Source organism: Camelus bactrianus, chromosome 16, assembly GCF_048773025.1.
Source record: "Camelus bactrianus isolate YW-2024 breed Bactrian camel chromosome 16, ASM4877302v1, whole genome shotgun sequence".
NCBI lineage: Eukaryota > Metazoa > Chordata > Mammalia > Artiodactyla > Camelidae > Camelus > Camelus bactrianus.
Window position 1 is genome coordinate 2,328,441 of NC_133554.1, and position 15,954 is coordinate 2,344,394.

Genomic DNA, 15,954 nt, shown 5'->3' on the forward strand with positions numbered 1-15,954 from the left:
ATTCACTTGAGAAGCGTAAACGGAAACTCACGCGCACCAGGGCCAAGGGCAGAGGCAGCGATTTCATAGGAACCAGGGCCAGACCTGCCTGCTGGATTTGGAGGGTCTCCTGGGGACGTGGCGGATGGCTGCGGCTCACTTAGGGGACACAGAAGCTGGTGGCAGACATTGCGGGAGTGTTCATCTACATGAGCTTTCCTGGAGGCTGACATCTTGATTGGATCATTAGCAACAAGACCCAGCCCCACCCAACAGCCTGTAGGGAGGCCTCAGGCCAAACAACATACAGGGTGGGGACACAGCCCCACCCGTCAGAAGACTTCCTGAGCCACAAAGGCCTCTAGACACGGCCTTGCCCACCAGAGGTCCAGGACCAAGCCTCACCCAGCAGTGGGCAGGCACCGGCTCCTCCTGCCAGGAAACCTGCATAAGCCTCTAGTCCAGCCTCATCCACCAGGAGCAGATACTAGAAATAAGAAAATAATCCCAAAGCCTGTGGAAGGAATCCACAAACACATAGAAAGACAGACAATACGAGGCGGCAAAGGAATATATCCCAGGCCAAGGCACAAGATAAAATCCCAGAAGAAATAAGCGATGAGGACATAATTTATCTGAGAAAGTTTAAAGTAATGATGGCTAAGATGTTCAGAGAACTCAAGAGGAGTATAGATGCACAGAGTGAAGTTTTTAGCAGAGTTGGAAAATATACATACCCAACAGAGTTGAAGAATAAAATCACTGAAATGAGCAATACACTAGAAGGAACCAAGAATAGCCTAAATGAGGCAGAAGAATGGATCAGTGAGCTAGACGACAGATTAGTGGAAATTACTACTTCAGAACATAAAAAGAAAAGAATAAAAAGGAATGAGGATAGTTTAAGAGAACTCTGGGACAACATGAAGCACTCTAATATTCGCATTATAGGGTCAGAGAAAGAGGAGAGAGAGAGAAAGGACCTGAGAAAATTTTGGGAGAGATAATAACTGAAAACTTCCCCAACGTGGGAAAGGAAATAGTCACCAAGTCCTGGAAGTGCAGAGAGTACCAGGCAGAATCAACCCAAAGAGGAACACACCAAGGCACATACATAGTCATCAAACTGACAACAATTAAGGATAAGGAGAAAATATTAAAATTAGCAAGAGAAAAGCAACAAATAACATACAAGGGAACTCCCATAAGGTTATCAGCTGATATATTTAAAGTGATGCAAAGGAGAAACTTATAATCAAGAATATACTCTATCCAGCAAGGCTCTCATTCATACTTGATAGAGAAATCAAAAGCTTCACAGATAAACAAAAGCTAAAAGATTTCAGCACCACCAAACCAGCCTTATAACAAATGTTAAAGGACCTTCTCTAGTCATCAAACCATAAGAAAAGAGAACAAAAAGAAGAGAGAGAGAGAGAGCAAAAAAAGAGAGAGACCTGTGAAAGATTGCTTTGGCTGTTCGGGGTCTTTTGTGGTTCCTTATAAATTTTGGAATTGTTTGTTCTAGTTCTGTGAGGAAATGTCATTGAGTATTTTGATGCAGGTTGCACTGGATATGTGAATTGCTTTGGGTAGTGTGGCCATTTTGATAGCGTTGATTCTTCCAATCCAAGAGCACAAGGAATGTTTCCATTTCTTTGTGTCATTTCGGTTTTTAATGTATAGGTAACCTCCTTGGTTAAGTTTATTTCTAGGTATTTTGTTGTTTTTGATGTAATGGAAATGTCTCTGCCAGTTATAAAATTCTAGTTTTTGAAGTGAAAAAAAAAAGTGAATGAAGGGCTGAAAATGGCAAAATAACCTTCTTTTTTTAATGGGTGAGTTGTATTCCATTACACACACACACACACACACACACACACACACACACACACACACATCTGCTGTATCTCCATTATCTATTCAACTACTGATGTGCACTTAGGATGCTTCCATGTCTTGGCAATTATAATGTTGCTGTTAACAGCAGGGTGTATGTATCTTTTTGAGTTAATTTTTGTTTTGTGGTTGGCTTTATTCCTTTCATAACTATGTAAGTTTTAAAAGCAAAGCTCTAAATGTTCTTAGAAACAATGAACAGTGCATATATGTAAATTAAAAAATTTACGTGCAGTAAAAAAAAATGATCTATTATATGATCTATCAAGCCATGAAAGACACAGAAGAAACTTAAAAGACATATTACTAAATGAAAGAAGCCAGTCTGAAAAGGCTACAAACTGTACGATTCCAACCAAATGACATTCTGGAAAAGGCACAGCTACAGAAACAATAAAAAGATCGTGGTTTCCACGGATTTGGGGAGAGGGAGGGAGGAATGAATAGATGGAGCACAAGGGATTTTTAGGGCAATGAAATTATTCTGTATGGTACTATAGTGGATACGTGTCATTATGCATTTGTCAAAACCCACAGAATGTACAACATCAAGAGTGAATCCTCATGTAAACTATGGACTTTGGTTGTTAATAATGTGCCCATGTTGGTTCATTGATTGTACCAAATATGCCACACTGATGAGGGATGTTAAGGGTAGGGGAGTATATATGTGTGTGGGTGGGGAGGGCTCTGTGCGAACTCTGTATTTTCTGCTCAATTCTGTTGTGAACCTGAAACTGCTCTAAAAGAATAAAGTCTACTAAAAATTAAAAAAAAAAAAAAAAAAGCAAGCAAGAAAGAAAACAGAAAAAAAAAAAAAAAGCAAAACTTGAATTTGCCCTGCACTGGCAACTATTTATATAATGTGTACATTGTATTTACAACCATTTATATAGCACTGACATTGTATTAGGTACTGTAAACAATCTAGAGATGATTTAAAGTATATGGGAGGATGTGATAGGTTATACGCAAATACTAGGTCATTTTGTACCAGGGACTTCAGTGTCTAATAAGAGTTTTGGTACCTGCGGGAGGTTGGCTGGGGAGTCCTAGAACAGTCCCCAGCAGATACCGAGGGACAACTGTACTTCCCTAGGTTCTGTGAGTCACTCTGGCAAATTAATCAAACCCAAGGAAGGGGTCACTGGAACCTCCCACCTACAGTAGTTGGTCAGAAGAACAGGTGATAACCTGGATTTATGATTGACATCTGAAGTGTGTATGTGTTTGTAGGGGGCAATCTTATGGGACTGAGCCCTTAATCTGTGGAATCTGACACTATATCCGGGTAGACAGGGTCAGAATTGAGTTAAATTTTAGAACACCTAGATGGCATTGTGGAGAATTGCTTGATGTGGGGAAAAACCCTCACCAAAACACATTTGGTGACCAGAAATGAAGTGTTTTGTGTGACTCAGAGGGAAGAAAGACTCAGTAGGGAAGGACTGTGTTCTTCCTTACACCAGAAGTGCAAAGCTGAGTTTTTCCTTCACAATCACACAGTCACAATTGATCAAATCACCGGGCGCTGGTGATTAAATCAGTCTTCAGTCCTCTCCCCTCCCCATAGGTCCCCTCTGGCTGAAATTCCAACCCTCTAATCACATGGTTGGTTTCCCCAGCAACCAGCCCCCATCCTTGGGGGGCTTTCCAAAAGTTACCCCATTAATATAAACTTAGATGCTGTTATAAACAACAAAAAATGCTCTTTTCACTTTTATCACTCACAGAACCCAAATATTACAACAAATGATGTTACTTCTTTTATCACTTAGGAAATTACAAGGGTGTTAGGTGCTCTGGCCAGGAGCTTGGGATGAATCCCCAAATATGTATTTCTTATTATATTCCAGTATCACAGTTTAATCTGTAGTTAAATTTGTATTGTTGCATCTGGCCAACAGCCCAGCCAGCGCAACAACATTGCCACTGGCACTGGGCCATTGTTGACGGACCCATCCCTGCCAGCACCAAGGGCAGGAGAGGAATGGGCACCAGGACATCAGAAAAGGTTACTGAAACCGAGCACGGCCCTTGAGGGCCCTAAAGGGTACAAAAGCCCCTCCGTGTCCCCTGTTTCTTGTTTATAGAAAAAGAGGTTAGTCTCCCAGGCCTTCCCTGAGTTCCAAAGAGCAGGCATAAGCAGTTACTAATTAGGGAAGTGAGGAAATGCAAAAACAAAGGGAAAGCAGTTAAGTAAGAAAAGTAATGATAACAGTTCAGGATAAAACAGAGTCCTAGTTCCTCCCGAGCGATAAACATTAACAATCTGACACGTATCTTTGAGTTTTCACAGGGACTAAGACCACCCTCAGGCTCCCACTCCAGCTTCCCACCCCCAGGTAGACGCTGGTCGGGAGCACGTAGACCCAAGACTGGTTGGTACCAGAGGGCCAGAAGGCTGATGATCAAGATTTCCACAACACCACCTGTTACCTCAGCACCAACCAATCAGAAGAAAGTCACACTCTGCATCCCCCATCCCAAATGTTGCCTTTAAAAACCCTTCCCTGAGAACCATCCGGGAGTTTGATCTTTGGAGCACGAGCCACCTTGCTTGGCACCCTGCAAAGAAACGCTGGTCCTTCCTTCACCACAACCAGTGCCAGCAGATTGGCTTTGCTGTGTAGCCGGATAGCGGACCCAGGTTCGGTTCAGTAACAATATTCACAAACCCTGGAAATGAGGCAAAATTAAATTTCTAAATCAATAATAAAATTAGCTGTATTCCCTACTCTCTTCTATAATTTAGCAGCAGCATTAGAGCTGTGGATCTTTACCCACGCAGTGTAGGAAACCTTGAACAAAGCTGCTCCTTTGAATGCTGCTGAGTTTTGTTTGCTTTTTGCTTTTTAATGTTGTCAGAGACACTGTCCCAGAATGCCCTGTACCCAACTTGGTAAAAGGATTTCTACAGACTTAAAGATACACTTTTCTCTTAGATGAGCAGTGACTGGTTAAACAGTGATTCCACTCCACTTTAATTCTCCAGGATATAACCATTTTCAAAATATAAAAATTACATTTTAAACATTCTCTTCATTTTCCTACAAGTTCAAAGTCTCTGATTTGTGAAAAATGGCAAATACCTGCATTCACTGCACATCACAAATATGCTGTTACTCTTTGACTCACCATTTCTCTGATCCTCATGAGAAAAATACAGAGCGTAGGACAGCATGATTAGAAGGTTTAACCAAATTTCAATTACTTGCTTTATTTTCTTTAAAACCTTATGGCACCCAGGAGACAACTTTCTGCTCACTGTGTTTTCCTTTCCTGCAAACCTGCTGGCCACCCACCTCCCAGCTCATTTACTGAAGACGGTTGCTCACACCCTCCCTTTCCCCCGACATCTTAGCTTCCAGCTCAGTGATGTCCGTGTCTAGGGCATGACCAACCCCCATCCAGACTTGTAGCTCTTCAAGCACCTCCTCCACACCCACCTCAGCCCACATCTGCTGAGGCTGCAGCCACAGACCCCCACGCCACCAGGACCCTGCTCTCTCTGGAATATCCATCTCAGACCCCCACTCTCTCCCCACACATGTGCAAGAACGTGAGGTGCTCAGGTCCTTCCACCTCTGGGAGAGCTCCATCCACTGATCCCACGCGTCCGACTGTCCCTCAGCCCCCTCCCCAGCAAGTTCGTCTTCTGCCTCCTCTTTCACTACACTTAATTCCTTGCAATTCCCGACTTCCTCACAAAAGCCTTACTTATCTCACAAAACCTACGTTTTAGACGAACTCAAGTGGCCTCTTTCTCCAGGCCTACATTCAAACGACTGCTTGTTTCAGAGAAAACTTACACGGTGGTGATAACTTGCTTCACTTTAAATTCATGATAGGAAGACGCAAACCCACACGCCCAGGAATGCTGCCGTTTCCCTGTAGTGTTCATCTCTATTTGGTGCATACAAATCTTAATAACCCAAGCTCAGAGATCTCGACTTTCAAGACTCACCTTTCCACTTAATAATGTCTCTTGGACGGCTTCCTGGCAGGTGTACCAGGTTGCAGCAGATCAGCGCCCCCACAGCAGGACGTAGAAAAGTGCAATAAACTTGGAAAATGACTTTTTTTTAAGGTCACAGAGGTGAGACGTGGATGCAAAGATGCCCAGAGGAGGTGGATTCCAGAGAGCGTGCCATGAGCCCTGCCCAGTTGGGCAGTGACTGGCCTTCCTCCCTGGGGACATCCTCCAAGGATCCGGCTTGCTGAGGGAGGTGGAGGGTCCCTCTTCGCAGGACGAGACGTCAGTAGAGGGATTTTTTTTTTTTTGGAAAGTATCTGTAAAGTATCAGGTTGGCATGTTGGACTGAAATCTCTAGGGACCGCCAATGAGGAGTTAACTCTCTCCACCTTTTCTGAATGTGGGCAGTGGTGCTGGGGGCACCCGGGCTGGAGCCTGGCAGGAACCGGGTGGATAAGGAAGAGAGAGCACTGTGGTCAGCGTGGTCCAGCTGCAGAGAAAGTCCGTCACCCCTGGACACCTGCCCCCTTCAATCCTGCTGCCAAGCAGGCTGCTGCTGGAAACTCCCCCTCCTGAAAGAACGACTTCACATTTCTGATCGGCCTCTGGAGGTTCTCTGGATGGTTCTTCCCAGAATTCTAAGTAAGTGGGGAGCAGCCCCAGGCCCCTCTTCTCATCTTAACTGCAGCCTATATCCTGCTCAGACGTTTGTCACCCTCCTTAGAAGAACACCTCTTCCTGACTCCACTCGTCAGTAGGAGAGCGTGACGAGAGAAGTTCTCACAGCTTGGGGTCTGGGGAAGCCATCCTGGCTTGCACCTGAGTTAACTGGAACCTGACGTTGCCGAGGGCAGCCGGTTCGCGGCACGCACCGCGCGCCGGGCCTCTGCCTCTTCGCGCACGGACCGGAAGTGAACGCCGCCTCCGCCCCCGGGAGACGCTGGGACGCCCTCTGCGGCATGACCCCCCAGCCCGGGGCGCCTCCCTGCGGCCCTGCTGCTCTGTCTTTTTTGAAAACTTGAAGGAAGGTCCCCGGGTCACGTTTGCCCACGGCTCTAACGGGAGCAGCTCCTCAGAGCCACCGAGAGGCTGCCTCCTGGCTGCAGTCCTCAGCGTGGCTCCAATAAAACACCCTTCTGTTCCTTCAGCCACCCTCAAGGCTTTGTTTCAACGGCAAGGTCCACGAACAACTCCCGGGAAATAAAACTAGAGTCTGGGCAATAAAGTCTAACCTCTCTTCTTTTCCCGTGTGCTCAGTCTACTTTCCCCGCCTCACAAACCGGAACTCCTGCTGCAGAGCGGCTGCCCACACCTCAGCTTGGGCGTCTGCAGAAGCCCCGCCCACAACAGGGCGCTTCGAGATGGCGGTGAGGGGCCGTGCGCAGAAGCTCCGCCCACACCTCTGTTGCACGTGGCCGGAGGCGGCCGTGTGCAGAGAGGCTGTGCCTGCGCCGGCGAAAACCGCGCTGCCCTCCCCGCTGGGACCCAATTAAGCGGCCCTTCCCGCAGCCGTAGGGGAAGCAGGGGCTACATAGAGCTGGAGCTTGGGTCTCTCTCTATTCTTATAAAAAAAAATTTTTGAAGATGTTTTTTGTCTTGCACATAAACTTACCAGATATTTATTGAGAGTCTCTTTTACCCAGACACTGTTTTATTTATTTACTGAAAAAATTTTTCTGTGGAGGAGGTAATTAAGTTTACTTATTTATTATTACTTTTTTTTTAGAGGGAGTACTGGGGATTGAACCCAGGTCCTTGAGTATGCTGAGCATGTGCTCTACCACTTGAGCTATACTCCCCCGTTTTTTAAATTCTTAAAATTTTTTTTCCATTTTCTTTTATATTTAGGTCTTTATGAGACAAGGAAGATGGTTTTCAAGTCTAAACACTGGAGTAACCTCAATGACATTAATATTACAATCTTCATCTAAAGGAAACGAAATGTTTGAATGGAAAAGTAGTATTTGATATTTAGCTTTCAGAACATAGAAATGTCTCAGAGAAACTGACACCAGTGTCTGTATATCTGAGGTAGTTCTTGTATAATTAACAACTCTCACAGTGATGGGAAACACTGCTTTTTGGATATATCACACATTAACTTCCTATGTCAGGAATTCCACATTGCTGTAAAATAATTTCAGTTCACTGCTATGGCAATTATGCAAATAGATGTAAACTCCATTCCTAGAAGGACTTTTAAAAAGCAGAATGCTTACGAATTATGTGTTAACACAAATGTCAACAAAAATCGTCCAACAGGTGTAGAAGCACAGTAACAGAAATGCAATTATCAATATAGCTGTCCTATGAGAGTAAACTACAGCATTTCCCATTCTCTGATCCATGAACAAAGCTTTTCTCTGCTACTGAGCCTAATACATCTCTTTCTGTTGGCTCCAACAGAAAGGTATCTAGCAGAAGGATCCTCATTGGGGCCCGGCTCAGAGGGGTCCGTAACAATCGGACAGTCCTGCTGCCTTCATGTCTTCTTGTCCTGGGCCTTGCTGATGTCCCCAGATTTTAAGAGGAATCAAATTGGCTGCCAGCCTGGAAATGAGTGGGAGAGAGAGCCTACCTCTAATGTTTTATTTCTGAACAACAAAATAAGAAATTAGGCAAATCAGGCAGGTTAAGAATGAACAGGACAAAGAGAACATTGGTGTTGCTTATGTTCTTCACTTTACTTTTCAATGGGGTGAGATGTTTAACTAGCATAATGCAAAAAAGAATATAACTTCCCTGTGTGGCAGGGAAGACTAGGTTTGCTCATCTGGTTGGAAGAGTGAAGGCTGGGAAGGCTGAACAGTGAGAATTGAGTTGGGGGAAATGTTGAATTCCTTATTTCACCAAAAGGAGAGTTAGAGGTTAATAACTGTGTACCTTTGATAATAGAGTAATTCATATGCATTTGTTCACTTTTTGTTTTTATAAAAAATATATTCCCATGAAAGTGAAAGTTCAAACAGCGTGGAAGGATTTAAATGAAAGCAAATCGTGCAATTGTTAGAGCAGTAAAATCATATATTCTTTATAAATTGTCAATATCACTACTGATTTTTTTATCTCCTTATTTTACCAGTTACTGACAGATATGTGTTACATTACCACATTATGATTGAGAATTTATTTCTCTGTTCAGTTTTGACAGTGTCTGCTTTCTGTATTTTGAAGTTATGTTATTAAGTGAATTATAAATTCAGAACTTTCATATCTTTCTGGTAGATTAACCCTCATCATTATAAAATTTTGCTCTTCATTTGTAGCAATTCTTTCTGCCTTAAAGTCTCTTTTGTCTGATATTAATATAACAACACCAACTTTCTTTTGATTAGTGTTTGCATGATACATCTTTTTCCATACTCTTACTTTCTACTTTTTTGTGTCCTTTTATTTAAAGTGCATCTCTCTCGTTCTCTCTCTCTCTCTTTTTTTTTTTTTTTTTGGAGGTGGAGGTAATTAGGTTCACTTATTTTTGGAGGAGGTACTGGGGATTGAACCCAGGACCTCCTGCATGCTAAGCATGTGCTCTACCACTTGAGCTGTGCCCTCCCCCTAAAGTGCATCTCTTTTAAACAGAATAATTCTTTAAAAATCCAGTCTGACAATCTTTGACTTGAAGTATTTATTCTATTTATATCTCCTGTAATTACAGATGTATTTGAGTTTAAATCTACCTTCTTACTCTTTGTTTTCTACTTGTCCCACCTAACATGTGCTTCTTTTTCTCTCCTTTCTCGCCTCTTTTTAGAAACAACCTGAATGTCTATCATTAAAGGTCTAGTTGAATACACTCCATCCAAACAATGATATGCATTGTAATGCAGTAATATGCAACTGTAAGAGGAGGAATGAGATCTATCTCTGTGATCTCCAGGGTATATTTTTATGTGGAAGACGTGGAGAGACGTGTGTATAATAGGTTACAGTCTAAAAAAGGGTGGAGGGAATATACAGTTGACCCTGGAACAACATGGGTTTGAACTGTGTGTCCACTTACATGTGCATTTTTTCCATAAATATGTATTGCAGTACTGTGTGATCTGTGGTTGGTTGAATGGGTGGATGCTGAACAGAGGAGGAAGGAAGTTATATACGGCATTGCCCACAGGGTCGCTGCTCCTAACCCCCTCGTTGTTCAAGGCTCAACTACATATGCATACATTTTCTTATATTAAAAAAAAAGGAAGAATAAACTGTAAACTTTGTAAATGGTTAGTTTTAGGGGAGGGAGGAGATTGGGTAGACAGTACTTTGTTTTATAGATTTTACTTTCATAGCATGAAAAACTTTACCTAATTAAAATACAAAAACATAGTAAAGAAAAATAAAGCAATCCCTGAATTTTGTAAAGTGACATGAAACGAATGGAACTGTGTATATTAGAGTCTTAAAACCACTGTCTGGACTATGAGAAACGCTGCCAAACAGAAGACCCAGTTTCTCCAATGAATACGTTAAAATAAATAAAATAGAAATGTCAGAGTGCCTTACAGATTGAAAAAGAGACTTAGGTGACGTATCAACTTAAAAGTGTGCAATCGTCTTGGATCCTGAATCAAATAAACAGTGTAAAAAACCAAAAAAAAAAAAAAATCAATCAGGGAAAGCTAAACATTTAACTGCTTTTTATAATACAAAGAGGGTTTTGGTTTTTTTTTTTTTGATGCAACTAGTATATGGCCCTATGTTTTAAAAGTCTCCATCTTCATAAGTGTACGCTGAAATGCTTACAGGTAAAACACTATGAGGCTGAGATTTGCTACCAAATAACAGGCGGTGAGTGTCGGTGGCGGGCTGTAGGCTGGGAGCGAGACTGGCTGGCTGTCCAGGCAGGTGCACAGGTACATGAGGTTCACCTGGAGACAGGAGAGGCGGCTGCACTTTTGGAGGGAGGCGATGGGAGCGGTTATAATGCGGCCGTCGCGGCTGCTCGACTAGCAGCGTCGACCAGCCGCTCGGTCCTTGAGGGCTGAGCTCAGGAAGCAGCTGCAGGAGGTGTCGGGGTGCGCGCCTGGGGCCTGGGGCGGAGTGGGGACCCCGCTCCCTCCTGTTCCCCCCTGCTCCCCGACCGCCTCCGCACGGCCGAGAGCGCGCAAGCAGGTGCTCGAGGCCCAAGGGGCGGAGCCACGACGATGGAGGTGCGCCTGCGCCGGGAGGCACAGCCCACATTTCCCAGGAACACCTGCGCGCATGGCCCCGCCCAGCGTCCCAGAATCCCTTTCAAGCCGGGAGCTGGGTATCCGCCTAGGGCTGTCTGGTCTGTGGGTCTTGAGGTCCTTGACGCTTGGTTCAGGGAGGGTCGCTCCGCACGAGCTTTATTTCGGACCCTCTCCTTGCAGGGGGTGAGCTTGGTCTCTGGCCGTCCCTCCACTCACCTGACAGCGGGCCGTCCTCGGGCGGCGAGGGGTCACCCCCCACTGGGTGGATCTGCAGCCCTCGGGGCGGGCGGAAGTTGGGCGCCGGCGGCGAGCGGGCTTACAAAGAGCTTCACGGTTAGGAGTGGAGGGGGCTCTCACTGCCGAGGAGCCACGCTCCCTGCTCGTGTGGTTGAGCGGCTGCAGTTAGAGCAGAGCTGGGGCGAGTTAACCCACGTCTCCTTTCGCAAGGCTGGCAAACGATTCCGTGAACACCGGCGCCTCCAGGAACACTCGGCTAACCCGCGGGCCTCCGCTCGCATTGGGAGGGGGCTTGTGGGCGCCGGTCAGGGGGTGGTCGGCTCGTGCGGGGCCTCGGCAGTCCTGGCCGCTGGCTCCCTGAGCAGACGCCCGTGCTTCCCTTGTTGGCCCGGACTTCTGGCGATGCGCGTCTAAACCCCTTTGCTTCTGAGCTCTCCTGACATCTTTCCTAACTCTCGCTCTCCTCCCTGCATCTCATGAGTGATGCTCTTTTTACTAATTTGCCTGGTGTCTGGCTTAGCCAGTAGACCTAAGCCCCTACCTTGGTGTGTAGACGCCGAATCGGTTGACTTGTTCAGTAAAGGGTCAAAATTACTGATAGTTCCGGCTTTGCGGTCTCTTTATGCAATAAAAGTGTTGACATGGAAATCTGAATTTCATGTGTCAGGAAATATTTTTTCCCCAACCATTTACATCTCATGTATTACACTCTAGTGCAAAGCATGATGCCCAAAACGAGATAAAGTATCCCAGGTGTATTTTGGGGGGCGGGGGTACCCAGGTGTAGTTTTAAATCAGTGTACAGTGGTGTGAGATCATTACTCTTCAACCTCTGGGTATAGGTCTGATTTGGTATGACCTAAGATTTTTTTCAGGAAAAGACCTCTACTCTAGGCTTGAAACAGGCAATTTCATTTTGCTTCCTGTCTTCTTTACCTATAAGCCAGAACAGCCCCCAAGTTCTCAGTGGGAGATTTCCAGTCTTAAACACTAGAAAGGACACTGTTGGCAGGGGCAGCATGCCATAGGCCCTGAGCATCCCTACCTATTTGTGCTGGGCATCCAAGAATGCCAGGTCTAACTGTCCTTTACCTGAGCCACGTCTCAGGTTTGTTTACAGCAGGCAGTCTCTCCCAGGACAGAACATGCTTGCTTACAGTTCTCTGTAAAAGCAGCAATTCTCTCAAGTGTTGCTTTTCTGTAGTGCAGCCCACTGTTTGTGCTTACGTCCATCTAGGCCCACCAGGGTCACCCTCTTGTGACTGAGGGGTAGGGGAGGCAGTGCTCAAATGTGAAGTCTGGCTACTGCTTTTGCCATGAGTGATAAAGTCCTTTGTGACCCAGGAGTCTCGTGTCTTCTGCCAGCACCCATGAAATAATAGGCTAGTTTATTACCTTGTTAGGTTGCAATCCCAGACCCTTTACTGTTCTGGATGGACAGGTGAGATAAATTTTCTGAGGAAATAATCTTGGTTATTGTGCAGAAGTTTCTGCAGAGACGCACTAATCAAACATTTATTGAGGGCCTGCTTCCTACCAGGTGCCGGGTGCTGTGCTGGGTACAGGCGGTAGAGAAATGAGGATGACATAGTCCCCCTTGTAAGAGCACATTCTCTAGTAGCAGAGACAGTCGTCCCTGAGTCCTCTCTGTCTCACTTCCCAGTCCAACTCATCAGCAAGTCCTGTATTCCGTCTTCAAAACACACCTGGTGTTGGGTCACTTCCCACCACCCCTACTGTGACCTCTGCTATTTCTCCTCTGAGTCACTTGTAAACACAGCTTCCTAACTGGTTTCCCTGCCTCTGCCCTTGCTCCACTTCAGAACATCAGGAACACCTGGGGAGTTAAAACGTCCTGAGATTCAGGCCCCAAGCCAATGAAACGAATCAATATTCCTGGAGGGGGAGCCCCGGCACTGGCAATTTTAAAAGCTCCTCAGGTCATTCTAACGTGTAGCTGGGAGTCAGGTCCACTGCTGTTGACAATGAGAAGGTGCTGAGGGCTTTAAGCAAATGGTGACTTGGTCACACGCACTACTCAGTCTGCGCAGCTGTATGTGCTGGTCCTAGTTAGATGTTTTCAGACGACTTTGGCAAACGTGGGAGATACACCGAAGGGAGCAAGATCAAGGGCAGGATGAACACTTACCTGCGCACGAGATAATCTAAACGAGACCTGATGAAAAGTCTGAAATGAGGTAGTGGCTGTGGGGACAGAGAAGAATGAGCTGGAACATAGCGGGGTAAAGCCTAAATCTGATAGTCCGGGTGGTCCCTGACCACATGGTTCTGAACCGTGGGGAAGATCTGGGTGGGAGGCCAAAACTGCAGGGAGGAGTGCAGAGTGCATCCTTTGTTGGGCTCATTCTCATTTAAAGATTTGAATCTAAGAAACTCTACGGGAGGGGAGACAAAACTTTCAGTGCTCTAATCTCATAAAAATATACAACTTTATAAAATTGTAGGTACATACCTTTTGTGTAATGAATTTTCATTTAACTCATTTTCAGGAAGAACTCAACTAAGTGCTGAAGCCAGGGGTTCCAACCCTTATTCTGTCGCCGTGTGTGGGTATGACGTCAAACAAGACACTCCAGCGTCCTGGGCTTCACGCCGCTCCCATACAGAGGACTCGATGCTGCTGACACGCTCACACGCACATTTATACACATCACCGTAGTGTGCATGCTTGCCATTTTTAATGGCCGTGTTCTAAGGGGGTAATCATTAGATGACATACAGAGCCATGAGGAAAATGACAGAGACAGAGGACTGGAGTACAATTACAGGCACATTAAAGTGAACTGATACCAGAAGATAGAGAAATGAAACCTAATGACTTTCACGTTTCAAAGACCAAACAAAAGTTTACCAGTACTTGGCATGAAATAGATCCTCAGAATTCAAATTTAGATCAGAAACCTGCCGTAAGGAAAGTGATGGGAAAGGAGTGTGATTAGCGTATAGATACAGTAAATCATCAAGACATGCAATAGGTCAGACACTACACAGTAGGAGCCATACATTTAGTCGCTCTTAATTGCTCTCTCCTTAACGCACTTGCCAGGTTAACCGACCAGCTCCCTTCCTCTGTAAACACACTGCTGATGGCCTTGGCACAGGACCTCTTGCGGTTGAGTGTGCTGCTTTCCTAGTACAGGTAACACTTGTGTTCTCTCCAGCTTTGCTGTTTGCTCCCAGAGTCGTGGGTCTGGGTGGGCCTCCCATGTTCCATAATTAGATATGATGTAACTGGTGAAACGAGTGTGGAGCTGCTTTTACGCAGACTCCGCTGAGTGGCTGGAAATGCTCGGCGCATGTGGTCAGCACGCCTGCAGCAGTGAGCCTGCCTACTGCCCAGATCCTGGTTTCTAAATTGCTGCCTATTAAAAAGAGCCAGGGATTCCTGGAGAAATGGCTCATCCCACACCTGGGGTACTCAGAGTGCAAGCTGAACCTGGGAGACCTTTGTCAGAAGGCAGTTAGCTGCCAAAAGCTTGGAGAGGAGGTGCCAAAGGACCGAAGAGCTCCTTGAACGGCTCTAACTGGCCGAACGGGGGGCCATTTGAGCCTCACAGTGATCACAGCTGCTTGTGACTGGTGAGCCGCCTATCACCACCGCCAGTAACTCCCTTCTCTGCAGACTGCTAACTCAAGAAGATCTGAGCGTGACCCTGCCCCTGGCGCATTCCCAGGTGACAGAGGAAAGCTCTTCCTTACAGAGTGCCAGTCAGTAACGGTAGATCGACAGGATTAGAAAATCGCCACTTTGCAAATCTTGATGAAATAATCGATTCTGGCAAGGATCACCACCCCCAAACCACCAGGTAAGTGGTAAGCGGGCTGTCCACACATGGCCAGTGTCAGGGCACAGATTGTCTGTTAACCACAACAGCGAAAATGTCCCTTTACGCTGGAAAGACATGGTGATCGAATTTTGCATCCCAGTGAGTCAGCCAGATATTAGTGAGACTTTGGGTGTGACGCAGTATGAAATACATCTGACGTGTTAACGTTAAAAATGTTTACCCTGAATACATGAAGCCTTTGGCCCTAAATGCTAAAGAAACTACAGGAACAAGAGAAACAAACCACACATAAAGAACCAGGTAAATCCTTAAAATGAGACATTCTACAACTGACCTGCTCTATTTAAAAAAAAAAGTCCTGGAAAAAAGTCGAAGGCGGGAGACTCTTGGATAGACGAAACAGAAATAATCACCTGTGCTGTGCGAAACGTGCCTGGATTACAGGGAAAATGTAAACACGAACTGAGCACTAGGTATCAGGGAATTACTGATCAGTTTTTGAGGTATGTAATGGTACTGTGGTTGTTTTTACGAGATGCACCCGTTAGTGTTTAGGGGTGAAATGTCGTATCTGCAAGTTTCTTTCCAATTGTTCAGTAAAAAATATCTCAAAATGTTAATGTTTTACTCTAGGTGGTGGATATATAGTTTTATTATTCTTTAACTTTTCTGTATATTTGAACATTTTCATAACAAAAAGCTGTTAAAAACTTGAAAATGTGGGTCGGATACTGTGAAAGTGGGGAAAACACGGAGGTCTGGGGTTCTCTACTGTCATTGTTGTTATTTTATAAGGACATCAGGTGCCTCAGGGCTTCAGTGGAAGACCTCATGAATGCATATTTACATAAAACACACAAAGGCAGGAAACTCAGGTTAACGCAAAGAAAGG